Source organism: Euphorbia lathyris, chromosome 10, assembly GCF_963576675.1.
Source record: "Euphorbia lathyris chromosome 10, ddEupLath1.1, whole genome shotgun sequence".
Classification (NCBI taxonomy): domain Eukaryota; kingdom Viridiplantae; phylum Streptophyta; class Magnoliopsida; order Malpighiales; family Euphorbiaceae; genus Euphorbia; species Euphorbia lathyris.
In genome coordinates, this window is record NC_088919.1 from 76,373,495 (window position 1) to 76,388,330 (window position 14,836).

At 36.0% G+C, this 14,836-nt stretch overlaps 1 long non-coding RNA gene across 3 annotated transcripts; it reads left to right on the forward strand.

The window, feature by feature from the left end:
- Positions 1 to 5,227: 5,227 nt before the first annotated feature.
- LOC136208478 (uncharacterized) lies at positions 5,228 to 8,460 on the forward strand. Of its 3 annotated transcripts, XR_010677174.1 has the most exons (6): positions 5,228 to 5,525; positions 5,613 to 5,658; positions 6,491 to 6,579; positions 6,917 to 7,064; positions 7,400 to 7,480; positions 7,840 to 8,460. It is a non-coding gene; the product is annotated as an uncharacterized lncRNA (long non-coding RNA). The 3 variants fall into 3 exon arrangements; XR_010677173.1 differs by lacking the exon at positions 6,491 to 6,579 and having other exon boundaries at positions 6,896 to 7,064; XR_010677172.1 differs by lacking the exons at positions 6,491 to 6,579; positions 6,917 to 7,064 and having other exon boundaries at positions 7,412 to 7,480.
- The last annotated feature ends 6,376 nt before the right edge of the window (positions 8,461 to 14,836 follow it).

A 14,836-nucleotide genomic window follows, 5' to 3' on the forward strand; every position in this document is an offset into this window, starting at 1 on the left:
ATTTATAGTGACACTTGAGGCACCGGTCATTTTGAATTTCGAAATAACCATTGGAGGGAAACGGTTTCCTGCCGCTTTCACTCAGTCAGTGCTCAGTGTCTTCGGCCAATAAGAATCCTTCATCTTCTATCTTCGGCAGTGCTCAATTGCTTTTCATCAGGCTAGTCAGAGTGTCTCTATATTTTTGGCAAAGTCTTCCAGACAACTTCCTGTTTCTGCTGAACTTTACCCGAAGTAGAAATACTTTGTCTCCAAGTTTATTCAGGTCAGCCGCTGACCTGACTTCCTTGTCGCACAACTCAACAGCTTCGTCTTGAAGCTTTTGGAGAAGGCTTCTCAATCCTTCTCTTCACTGGGCTTGCGTTTCATTCAGCTTGAGCTGCGTTTTGATCTGCTTGGGCTGTGTGGCTTTCAATAGTTGACTTGGGCTTGACTTTCTCTTGTGGGCTTTTGGGCCTTATACTTTTTTTTTTGATGTCTTGAATCTTATAAATCAATTAACTCAACATTGAACAAACACATTATTATTAATAAATCAAAGCATTTAAATTTAATGTGTTAGAATATTTTTATCATAGTGAATTAATCATACTTAAATAATTTTGTCAAATCAAAATCATGTGGAAAGGTGTTTCAACACAACATGGATGCATCTTTGTTCGCAGACGAGGAGCGGTATGGCGCAGGGGTGGTCCTCAGAGATCATTCGGGTAAGGTTTTGGCTTGCTTTAGTAGTGTTGGGGCGGGTATTATTCTACCCCTCTTGCTGAATATATTGCAATTAAGAGTTCTTTGGATTGGTGTGAGTCTAAGCACTTTAGTAATGTGATCTTTGAGAGTGATGCGAAGGTTGTTACATACAAATTACTTGGTACTGCTTCAGATTGCTCAGAGGTGGGAGTGGTTATTGATGATATCAAACAGATTCTACTTAGACATCCATATTATCCTATGACCTTCATCTCGAGATTAGCGAAGGGAGCGGCTCATGCTATGGCTAGGCATGCTCGGTCCAATGCTAGTTTATTTAGTGATTTTTCGATTCCTGATTTCTTGGTTTCTATAGTTTGTAATGAATCTTTTTTTATTTCTTAATACCATTTTGTTTGGTTTCAAAAAAGAAAAACCTTTTTTCCTTGTAGTGTTCGTTTATGTTTTAATTTGACCCCTGTTAATTTTCATTTGCCTCAATTAGGCCCTCCCAATTCACCTATTATTATTTCTTAATCTCAATTTCACTCCAAAATATTAAATTTCACCTTCAATTTCATCCCTCTAATTCTTTCATTTTTATTTTCCAAATAGAAAATGAATAAAATTGAGTGATTAATATTGATTAATTGAAATGATTATCTCGTTAGTTTAATTGATTAAATTAATTATTAAAATAATAAAGCTAAATAATGGACACAATCAAATTATCAAGCTATTAGAAATCTATCGGTTAATTCTATTAATCAATTAACCAATCAATGATTCAATGAGGTATACTAGCATGTTAATCTTAATATAATTCTTAACTATTTCTTTTCATTTTAATTCTTAAGCACTTATTTATTTTCATTAAACTATGATAAAATGCCATCATTTTAGCATTTTAGTTTTCCATCTTTATGTCAAATTAATTTTTTTGTCAAAATCTCGAAACTATCCCGTACCTCGATTATGTAAATAACCATCCAAAATCTTCGTCTAAACTCAGTATATATGTTATGGTAAAGACTATGTTTACTTTTTTTTTTACAAAGTAATATGTTATATATACGCATAAAAGTACAAACTAATCTGAAATGTTATTTTAGATTTGATCAAGATCTAAACCAAAATGGAAATATTATTTGAAATCATCTTTTGCTAAAATTCGTTTATTTTCGCGTATATTTATATATGTATATTAAAAATTGGCTTTTAGTAAAATAAATAATATTCCACAAATATTTTTAATGTTAGAATATTATATATTATATATACATATTAGGCCATTCATTGTATAGGAAAGTTATTTATTATAATATTATATATGGTATATACATATTAGGTAGTTATTGTATAGTAAAGTTATTCTTGCATTGTATTAGAATATATAAGAATTTAACTTAATTAATAGATCATTTACCTAAAAAAATATTAATTATTACAATCAATTATTCAAATATTTAATATATAATATATAATATTTAAGAAAAGATATGAAAAACGGAAAGAATATGAAAAAACGCAAAAACAATTCAAACGTGAAAAACAAAAAACAATGTGAAATCACTAAAAACACGACAAATACAAAAAAAAAATGTGAAAACACGTAATGTGAATTTTAAAGATTACTATCAACTTTTCATGTGACACATTCCGTTAAAGGAGCTACAAAAGTATAACTCGAGAGGTTCGAAGAATGCGACAGATTTACAGTGCCACATCCCTTTTTCATCTGCTTACTTCTTTTCTGGTAGAACTTAAAACTTGATCTAGGTGTTAAGTTTTCTGTCACTCTCCTTTTATAATACAAAATATGTGGTTACCAATGATAGACTTTATTGGTGTCTCTCGAACCCAATTCTTTTAAGCAACAAGTTGGTCATTTTCTTTCTTCATCTGCTTACTTCTTCTCTAGTAGAACTGAATATTTGTCTTAACTAGTACTCACCTGAAAACCAAGAAACCATATAGGAAATGAGCTGCTATCAATATAATTTCTTTAAGAATATTAAAAATAATAATAATAAGTAGAGGCTAGAAGTGTAATTTGTAACATCCTGATGTACTTGATCATTTATGTTTAGTCATATTAAGACCCTCATGATGAAAAAAATGAAACATTAAATTACTTACATGTTTTTCAATATTGCAAAAGACTTTAACTGCCCCTTCGTTTCCAATGGAGACTCGTTTTTTAGTTAATTTATGAGTTATGAAAAGTTAAGTTAAATTTGGATTTTAAATCCATTTAACCAAAATTAAGTTAAGTATGAAACATTAATAAGTTAAGCATAAACTCATATTATATGTTTTTTTTTTGTATATTTTCATTTTTCGCGTGAAAACGTTTTAGTTTTGTGGTTTTTTGCTTTTTCGCATTTTGTTAGTTTTTCGTGTCATTCACGTTGTTTTCCACGTTTTCTTTCACGTTTTCGTGTTTTGTTTGCGTTTTTCACATTTTTATGTTTATCGCGTTTTCACGTATTGTCACGTTTTGGTGTCTTAATATTTTTTTGCGTTTTTTTGTATTTCTCACATTTTCGTGTTTTTTGTATTTTTCACGTTTTTTATTATTTCATGTTTTGTCATTTTTTCGTCTTATTTTCCTATTTCGTGTGTTTGCTTTTTTTTTCCTTTTTCGTATTTGTTTAAGTTTTCATGTTTTTTGCTTTTTTTACATATTCTCGTGTTTTGTAACGTCTTCACGTTATTCACGTTTTTCGTGTTTCATATTTTTTATATTTTTAATTTTTTTTTATGTTTTCCCCATTTTTCCATTTTCACGTTTTTTATGATATAAATTATGGATTCGCCAAAATTTATAGGATTGGAGAAATTGGCTAGAGAGAAGATTGATGATTTAATGGAGGGTAATTTTGTAAATTATTAAAATACAATATTAGTAATATCTATTCCTTTGATAAATTGAACCATAGAATAACACTATTCCATAAAAAAAATTGAACCAAAAGTGGGAATAACTATTCTATTTCTCCTCTATTCCGCGAACCAAATGAGCTTTAAGGACTCGTTTGGTTCGCGAAATAAAGGGGGAATAGAATAGCTATTCCTAATGAATAGCTATTCCTACTTTGGTTCAATGTTTTGGATAGAATAGTTATTCCATAAAATCCATATTCCTTACTATTCTTCAATTTATTCAAGGAATAGCCTATTCCTAATATTGTATTTTTGTAATTTATAAAATTATCCTCCATTAAACTCTCAATATCCACTCTAGCCAATTTCCTAAATCCTATATATTTTGACGAATTCATAATTTATATCATAAAAAAACGTGAAAAATGGAAAAATGTAAACGTTAAAAAATGTAAAAATACGAAAAAATGAAACACAAAAAACGTGAATAACGTAAAAAAGTTACAAACACAAGAATATGCAAAAAAAAAAGTGTGTAAAACATGAAAAACAAGAAAATGAAAAAAAAAGCAAACACATGAACGAAAAAGTGACAACACGAAACGTGAAAAAATATGAAAAACACGAAAACGTAAAAAATACTAAAACACAAAAATATGACAATATGTGAAAAACGCGATAAACATGAAAATGTGAAAAACGCAAACAAAACATGAAAACGTAAAAAACACGAAAGACATGAAAAAACATGAATAATACAAAATAGTAACAAAATGTGAAAAATGCAAAAACGCGAAAAACTGAAACGTGAAAACGAGAAAAAATGAAAAAATACAAAAAAAACAATAACATGAATAACACGAAAACGTGACAAAATGGGAAAAATACAAAAATGTGAACAAACACGAAAAACAAAAAAACTTGGAAAACAAAAAAACGTAAAAAAAAAATACAAAAACCATGAAAATATGAAAAAACGTAATAAACGCATAGTTCACATTTTCGTGTGTTTAACACCTTTTCACGTTTTCGTGTTTTTCGTGTTTTTTCACATTTTCTTATTTTTCCACCTTTTCATGTTTTTTGTTTTAAATATTTTTACTTTTCGTGATTTCAGAATTTTTTCACTTTTTGTGTTTTCACGTTTTCGTGTTTTTAACAAATTTTTACGTTTTTTTTTTGCGTTTTTTCACGTTTTTCTATTTTCTATATTAAATAATAATATATATTAAATATTTGAACAATTTATAGTAATATTTAAAATTTAATAAGAAATAAGACATTACATTTGAGGGTAATATTGTCTTTTGAATAAAAAAATTATCTATTACATTCTATCTTATTCCACGAACCAAACAAAGAAATAATTATTGCTAGGAATTCCTATTCCATTCTTTGCTATTCTATTGAAATAGCCATTTTATTCCATTCTGTGAACCAAACGGCACCTAAGAGTTATTAAATGGAATTTGACAAGAAAATAAGGATATTGAATGTAATTAGATAATAATATAGGAGAATTTAGAAAATTTTCAAAATTTAGGGGTAATTGAAATTGAAGCCTATTGTCTTGCACAAATTCAATATCTCACACAAATTCAATACCTATATAAGTGAAGTTAGACCTTTGCTCTTCTCCGCACCTCCTCAATCTCCGAATAGCGATTAGGGTTACCTATTGTTCATAGATATAGGCATTCAACATTGATATCTCCTCTGCGAGATCGCAATCGCGGATAGCCCCTCCTTCTCAGTCGCCGAATAGCGATTATGTATACTTGTTATGTGATTAGGATTAGGGTTTATCTTCTCCAGAAAGTGGCTCAATCAAATCTATGAAACCCAATTAAATTAGCGTTCACCAATACTTTTTATGCGATTAGGATTACGGTCCGGTAAATTTCTGATGTGGGGGAACGGACTATGAAGGAAGAATCAAGCTTAATTCGGTAGAAACCCTTCTTTCTGTGTTTTTGTTGATTTGGGAAATTGCAATTTCTCATATGGATTTTGATTCCGTGATGATTTTTTTACAGGAAACTATTTTGCTTAACCAATCCAGTTAGTGCTTACAATTTTATGGTAAATCTTTGCACTTTTGCTTTGTTGGTTTTCATGTTTTAATGGCAAGTTTTTGATTTAATTTTGCTTAACTAAAGATCTAAAGAGCTTTAAGTTTTTGATTCTAATGGTGATTTCAATAGATCTATTGTTAAATACGTTTGTTAGATGATGTGTTTGTTTATAATTACACTCATGATAGGATTACTTGAAATATGTTCAACTTTATAATTCCGTTAAAGGAGCTACAAAAAAATGTGAAAACACATAATGTGAATTTTAAAGATTACTATCAACTTTTCATGTGACACATTCTGTTAAAGGAGCTACAAAAGTATACTGTTGGATGCTATTGGATTTTCATATCCCAAAAGCTAAGTTGAAGTTTCTCTACCATACTTATGAATCAGGGATGGATCCAAGTGGGGTTCGGGTTCTTTAGCATCCATTGATTCTCGGAAAAAACTTCATGGAAATTGTGCATGTTGTTTTAATTTCTTTATGCAATACACTCCAAAATATATTAATTAAGTATTCATAAATCCCGAGAAAACACTCCAAATCTCTCTTGTTCTTTGGTTCCTGGAGCATAGAGATAGATTACAATTTTCTTTGTTCTTCATGTGTTTTTTTTATGCTTGTTATGTCATTGATCTATATGTTACAGCCACTAACTCAATACATTTTTCTGTTAATTTGAAAATCTTTGAGATTGATGTTGGTTATGAGATATACATGACGAACTCCCAAGAGCGAATATCTTGAAGAAAATGTCTTTATGTGTTACCCATTTGTTTTATTGTAATTAAAACTGCAATCTTGATTTAGATCTTGATTCTTATTTTTGCATCAGGTCTTTAGTTAATGGAAATCCGAAGAGAGGAGATTCAGATGGCTATGCAAAAAAAAAAAACATATAATATGAGTTTATACTTAATTTTGGTAAATTTAGACTCATTTGGCCGACATTCTCTCATCTTCTCCTTCTTTCTCAAATTCCTGCCTGCAATTACTGCCGTTCCTACTTAATTGTATCTGCATTTTTTTCCCTTCAACTGGTAACCTATTCGGTTTTCTGATTTTGGCTTATCGGTTACTCATTTCTTATTTCTGTTTGCCTTGATTCTGTTCTGCATTTTTGTTTATTGCCTTCACTCACTGATATTGCTTCAATTTTCATCAATTTACTTTGCTGTTTGCTTGGTTTTGAATATTGCTTGATTCTCATGTTTCGCATTGTACATGAACTGCTGTTCAGTTCTCGATGACGATTTGTCAGGATTAGGGATTTTTGACAGAAGAAATTAGGGCAGAATACTGTTTATGAAGGATAAGAATAAAGAGGAAGAAGAAGAAGAAGAAGAAGAAAGAGAGATATAGGGAGAGAATCGCAATGTTTGGAGAAGAGAGCAAGAAGGAAAGAGAAAGTAAGATTTCTTAATATTCATTTGATAAAACTTTACATAACTAAAGGGGACTCTTAAATAGGAATACAGCTGTACTATTTACAACTAGTATAACAAACTCCTAAAAGGTAAATAACACTTTTAAGCAATAAAACTATTAAAGTAATTAATCTAAGATTTAACTAATTAACCTGTTCTTATTACTCTAATAATCATGACACGATTTTGTTTCCGTGTTTCGGTCACGTATTCTGGTGACCAATTACAACATTTTCGGTCTTCTGTTATGTGATGTTAATGGAAATTTTGCATTTCATATCTCATTACTTTGTTTCTAAGGTTTTGCGTATTTGAAGTCTTGTTTGCAGACTAGGAACCCACAGGGTAGTTGAATTGAGATCAGATGTAGAATGATGGATCCGAATCTACAGGAGCAGGTAATGTATGCATGTTAACATTCTGTTCATTTGAAGTTTGTAGCAATTTGAGAATTTTGAGAAGCATTTTGATGGAACATTAGCTGAAATAAACTAAAAGCCATAGTGGAGAATAATTAAACAAAAACACAGATTCCAAAGTACAATTTTACTTGGCAAAGAATCAAATGAAAATAATTGCTTAACAATAATTTGATTATTTAATTTAGTTATGCTAACATACTCGCCCTTTGAATTCTGAAGATGAGATAATGCACGACTATGCTTGTATTTTATTCACTCTTTTTTGTATTAATTTGTCTCTGCTTGCGTTTCCCTTTTGCACATCTATTCTCAATTCCAAAACTAACATTCTGTAGGAACTACAAAAAGGAAGGAATTGCATGGAACAACCAGAATTCATGCATTATCTGGAAACTGGGGAGGGAAGCTTGATGGAGCCACATTTCATGCATAAAATTTTCAGTTCTCAACGAGACTTATCCTGGATCCGTTCTTCTAACTGAACCAAAGCTTGATCATGATGCTGGAAATATTGAATTGGATCTTTTCTTGCTCAGAAAGACAGTTAAGGCCTCTATTTCTTCTTGTGTACAAATGCAATTAGATGCTGAAAAGGTAAAAATATATGCTTGTATTTTGGATAAGACTTGATTTAGGAAGTTGCTTAATTGAATCCCCTTTTTGTTTATGTTCTTTATCAGATAGCTAAAGAAAAATGTTCCCATGAATTTTTTTTAATGGATTATTTGGGAAGTTATTCTCTATATAATCCACAGAGTTAAATTGGATTTAAAAAACAAAAGTAAAAATAAAACACAATGTCCTTTTTCAATGAACAAGGCAAGTATTGCACAACTATACTTCAGCTAATGCTGATACGTCGCTTGGCCGTCCATGACTGATCTGGTTCTAGCTTTATATCTCCACAAAAATGATACTGCTTGGTAATCCATAGTTGTTGCAATGATATTTTTTAATGTTTCAGGACATGTATAAAGGGGCTAAAGATGTAATAGCTCTGTGTTGTATCATGCAAGTACATATGAGAATAGTGCTAAAAAAGATGTATTGACTGAGTGCTATTCTCGAGATAGAAAGTGGATGGCTTCATTTTTCATGAACTTAATCATGAAACACTCCTCAGCTTTCATGTAAAATAGGTAAAAATGACCGGTCATGTGTCTCCTCCATTTGTTCTTATTTCTTTCATGTTCTTCATGTCCATATTAAGCTTTTTTCTATGAAAGGATTGAATCTCAAGCACGATACAGAAGATGATGGAAATTGCGACTAGGCCAAATATTACCGAATTTATTCTTGTCTTAGAGGTGTTGGATGTTTAGGGTTTGAAGAACAATTATCAATTTCCTTACAATAGTTTAAACACAGACACTCATAGAATTCAGATTTTAAATTCGGGGAAGAAAATTTAGACCTTGAATTCACCCATTTCCTTAATCTTTCCTCTTTCTACAACTAATAAATATTTCTATAGTTCCCAAATCAAAACCATGTGATTATTAGTAAAAAAAAACCAATTGTATAGCCTAATTAGGACATGAATTGCATTTGGATCTTCCTAGATCTATCTTGTTCTCTTTTTCTTTTTTCTATACTACATTCTTCAGTCTACTACTCCGCCGGTGAAGAGCAACGTCTGCCCTTTCTATCCCTGAGAATAGAGACGCCATAGTTATCCCGCTTGGGAATAAGTTTTCCAGTATGGGTAATTGGTATGCAACTGTATCAATTTGAAATAAGTTTTCAATTTTAATACAATATGTTAGATTGGAGAACAAGAGGAATATTAGCGGCAAATGACACTCATACAATGTATTTGCAAACTTTTAAACTATAAAAATGTCTTTGCAAATCCGTAGATCTTACCGGGAATAAGATACCAAACGATTTATATTTATCCATTCGACTAATCCCACCTTCCCTTGTGCGGTTCCTAGGAAAACTAATAGACATTTCTATCTCATCTGGCTCAAGTAGTGCAACTTTGTTCTTTCCAACATATACCAAATTGTATTTCCTAATTCCTAACTGATCAAGAACAAACTTCTTGACACTAAAAGGATGTTCTTCTTCATAAGCCCAAACAACTTGATGAATCTTCTCCATCAATTTCATGCTATTGTAAATGTTTTAAGGCACTCGTGTCCCATGAAAGCCACCATTTATTGTTAGTGGATGCATTGGAACAAGGGAAATCTGTTATGAATTTGAAGATACATGTTTCTTCTTGTTCAAATGCAACCACTGACCATAAATGTAATAGAGTATGAATCACTCCATATTATTGATGTGTAATTTAGTATAAATACAATGTAGATTTCACGTTGTAGTGAATGACTAACTAACTAGATACAGTGTGATCTTATAACTAAACAATATAATCTTGAGAATATCTAATATCTAATACTCCCCCGTAGTCGAAGGGTTCGGAGGGCAAACATTGAGACTATTGTGGAAATCGTCGAATAGCGGAGACGACCGGCCTTTAGTAAAGATGTCAGCAATTTGGTATCGGGATGGAACATGCAGTACACGGACCTCACCTTTGGCGGCTCTCTCACGGACAAAGTGAATGTCCATTTCAACATGTTTGGTGCGGTGGTGCTGAACCGGATTGCCCGCAAGGTACACTGCGCTGACATTATCACAATAAACAACGGTTGATTTTTGAATCGGACATCCAAGTTCAAGTAGCAGATTTCGGATCCAACAGGTTTCAGACACAACATTGGCTACCCCACGATATTTTGCTTCGGCGCTAGACCGAGATAGGGTGGGCTGTCGCTTGGCCGACCATGAGATAAGGTTATCGCCGAGGAAAACACAGTACCTAGACGTAGAGCGGCGTGTGTCGGGGAAGCCAGCCTAGTCAGCGTCGGTGTATGATGTAAGCAGTTCCGTAGATGTTTTAATGAGGCTGAGGCCAAAATCGATGGTGCCATGGATGTAGAGCAGAATCCGTTTGAGGGCAGCCATGTGAGTTGTTTTCGGATCATGCATGAACAGACACACCTATTGAACAGCATAAGAGATGTCAGTGGGATTATGATAAGCGGAGCCGGATGATAGACTGTGCTTTTGTTTGGTGTCGACAGGGGTGGCAGCCACATTACATGACCCGAGCCCTGCTTTGTCAATAATTTCCTTAGCATATTTCCGCTGAGATAAGAACATAGAACCATGGGAGCGAGTAACAGAAATCCCCAAAAAATAATTCAACGGACCCAAGTCCTTCATTGCAAATTCTGAGCTGAGAGTGGAGATTATGGAACTTTGCAGCTTGTCAGACGAAGTTACTAAAACAATATCATCGACGTATAGAAGCAGAAATGTTGTGTCTGTGCCTTGTCGAAAGACAAAAAGGGACTGATCTGATACACTATTAGTGAATCCCATCTTAGTGACATAGGTTGCAAAGCGTTTTTACCAGGCTCGAGGAGCTTGCTTCAAGCCGTACAAAGATTTTTGAAGGAGACAGACATGATCAGGATGTTCAGGATCGCGGAAACCCAATGGCTGATGCATGTAAATGGTTTCATGAAGGTCACCGTGAAGAAATGCATTCTTCACATCTAACTGACGCAGATTCAAGTTTTTGGACAAAGCAATGCTGAGAACTGCACGGATTGTTGCCGGTTTTACTACAGGGCTGAATGTCTCACCACAATCAATACCAGCCAGTTATCCTGAACCATTTCCCACTAGTCTTGCTTTGTAGCGTTCAAAGGATCCATCCGACTTGGTTTTGTGTCTGAAAATCCACCAACTACGAATAACATTAGCATTTTTAGGACGAGGTAAGAGTACCCACGTCTTATTTTGGATAAGAGCCTCAAATTCATCAGTCATGGCTTGTGTCCAATTTGGATCAGATAGTGCATGGGTTGGTGTTTTAGGCAACGGGGAAATAGCAGGTGGTGCAGAAGTGGATAAGTTAAGCATACGGCGTGGTTTATAGATGCCGTGTTGTGCTCGGGTGGTCATAGGGTGAGAATTGGTGTCTGCGGTGATAGGATGTGGTGTTAATGCAGAAGCATCGACCCTGGTCGTGCTAGTAGGCGAATGAGAATTGGACAGAGTAGGAGACGGGGATACTCGAGTGGCCGACGACGAGGATAAGGGCGACTCGAAAGAAGATGACACGGACCGAGAGGACACAGCGGGTGACGATGACTTGATGAAGGACAGGGACGTGGGAGACGAGGACACTAGGCGGGACGACACGGACGGGGGGGATAGGGGTGACGACGTGGAATGAATTACTGGCGATGACGATGAGGGCGACCCGGACGGGGACGCAACTGACAAAGGAGAAGGGGACGGATGAATTTCGGGCGTGAATTGAGCGATGGGCAGGAGACCATCGACGGGATTTGGAGAGTGGGGAGTGGACGACGGACTGAATTTTTGGTGTAGAAACGGGAAGACTGACTCGTCAAATACTACGTGACGGGAAACAATGAGTTTATTTGTGGACAACTCAAGGCATATGTATCCCCTGTGATGTTGGGGATATCCTAGGAAGACACACGGCCGTGAGCGAGCCTCTAATTTGTGACGAGATGATGACGGAATGAGGGGAAAGCACAAGCATCCGAAGATGCGAAGATGAGAGTATGTGGGATCCCATAGGTAGAGTATTTGTGTGGGAGAGTTGTAACCTAAAATTTTGTGGGGATAGATGTTGAGAAGGTAGGTGGCGAGTGCAAGGGCATGGTGCCAAAATTGAAATGGAACAGCCGCGTGGTTCATAATTGTGCGAATGATATTATTAATGGTTCGAATAGTTCGTTCAGATTTACCATTTTGGGGTGAGGTATACGGACAGGAGAAGCGGAATTGCATTCCGTGAGTATTACAAAATTGGCGAAATGAGTTATTGTTAAATTCCCCACCGTTATCACATTGAAACGTTTTAATGTCACGTTCGAACTGAGTTCGAATGAACATACGGAAGGTGAGAAACACGAAATAGACTTGGGATTTGTTAGCTAACGGGAACGTCCAAAGAAAATTGGTGTAATTGTTAAGAAATAAAACATAATATCGGTGACCACTAGAACTCGATATCGGTGACGTCCATATATCACTATGAATTAAATCAAATGGCATACAAGCAGAATTGTAGGAGGACTGAAACGGTAATTTAACTTGTTTTCCATTAACACAAGGATGACAAACAGAAACATTTTTATTACTCCTATTACATGAAATAAATTGTTTATTGATCAGGATGTCCAAAATTGGGGACGCTGGATGTCATAGACGATGATGCCAAACATCGGAAGAGAGTGCGGTGAGAGCGGAATGACACGGAGGTGAAGGAGACGAACTAGACACGGCTGGATAGAGATCCCCGGTACTATTACATCTCATGATGCGTGTTCCCGTTTGTAAATCCTTCACAGAGAAACCCAAAGGATCAAATTCAACAGAAACTTTGTTATCAGTAGTAAATTGACGGACAGAAATGAGATTTTTGATTAATTGAGGGGCATGCAGTACATTTTTCAATTTGAGGGGGTGGTGTTTAGTGGCTAAATATGCATTACCAGAGCCTAAAATGGGTACACAATTACCATTACCAACAACAATATTACCATTGAGGCGCGAATCAAAATAAGAAGTGAGTGTACCTTGATTAGCCGTCATGTGTGATGTAGCTCCGGTGTCCATATGCCATTGATCAGGAGGTGTGATGGACATGGTGTGCATGGCTTGTTCAATATTGGTCGGAGCATAAGAGGGGCCAGCCATGTTGATATGTGCCTGCGGCAAGTTAGGTCGCGGGCCAAGGATGCCAGACTGTGATTAGGGGCGACCATGAGGGGACGGCTGAGGCCAGGGTGCCGTCGGGTATGGGCAGGGCGGGCTGGCCCAAGGTTGCTGCGGTGCCCAGGGGTAGTATGGGGTCCACGGATAAACCGGATGGTAGGAGGAGCTGGACGGACGATTGCTATGCCGCCCTCCTCTTCCGCGATATGGTCGACCGCCATGCTGACCGCCACGAGGAGCGTGGTGCGATCGGTTTGGCACATGCCGAGATGGTGTGTAGTGAGATGGCGGGTCGGCGGTGTCTGTAGCGGCGGTAAGAGCTATCGTGTCAGTGGAAGGAGAACTCTTACGAGCTCGTGCCGTTTCTTCGAGAATTAGCATAGATCGGGCCTTGTTGAAAGGCGGAAGGGGGTCGCCATGGCGAATCTGGGTGCCGACAGTGTCATATGCATCTGTTAAGCCAGAAATAAGCTGCATAACCATTTGGTCATTAGTAACAGGACAGTCAACATTGGAGAGCTGATCAGACAGGGATTTGAGATGTTGACAGTAGGAGGAAATGTCAGAGAAGCTTTCAAGCTTGATTTTGGAGAATTCTTGTTGGAGAAAGAGGGCACGGGAGTTCTTATTATCTGAGAAAATGTCCTGGAGTTGTTTCCAGGCCTGAGCCGCAGACGATTCTGCTTCAATTATAGTGTGTAAAAGGTCAAGGGATATAGTACTGTATATCCATTGGAGGACAACAACGTCAATGCATTTCCAGAGATCAGGGTTTGTGTCTTGAAGGGATGGAGTGGAAGGATCGGTGGTTTGGGAAGGAAGAATATGGTCAAGAACCTGAAATGCCGTGGCATGAGGTTTGAACAAGGCACCCAGGTCGGGTATTGGCCTTTCTCGATGTTGAGATTGATTTTGATAAATGTCAAAATGTTGGAGATGGTTAGGGCTGGGTGATAAGTCGGACTGTTGGTGTTTTGGTTAGGGTTGGAGGCGGAGTGGCCGGAGTTGGGAGGAGCGGCGGAGTCGTCGAAATTTGGAGGGGTGTTGTGGGAGTTGCCGGGAGTGGGGCCGGTGGTGGTTGTCATGGCTGCCGGTGATGAGGTCGGCGGCGCGGAATGGAAGTGTTTCGGTAGAATGCGAAAAGGAGGAGGAGTTAGGGTTGGAGAGAAGGAAAGAAAAATTAGGGCTCTGATACCATAATAGAGTATGAATCACTCCATATTATTGATGTGTAATTTAGTATAAATACAATGTAGAGTTCACGTTGTAGTGAATGACTAACTAACTAGATACAGTGTGATCTTATAACTAAACAATATAATCTTGAGAATATCTAATATCTAATAAAATGTTGGCCTTTATGGGACACGAGTGCCTGAAAACGGTTACCGGAGCGTGAAATTAAGGTAGAAGGTTCGTCATCTTGTTGGGGCTTATGAAGGAGACCCCCCTTTTGAGTGTTAAGACGTTTGTTCTTGATCAGTGAAAGAAATATAATCTGGTATGGGTTGGGAGGAACAAACTTGCACTGCTTGATCCAAATGAGATAAAAAATGC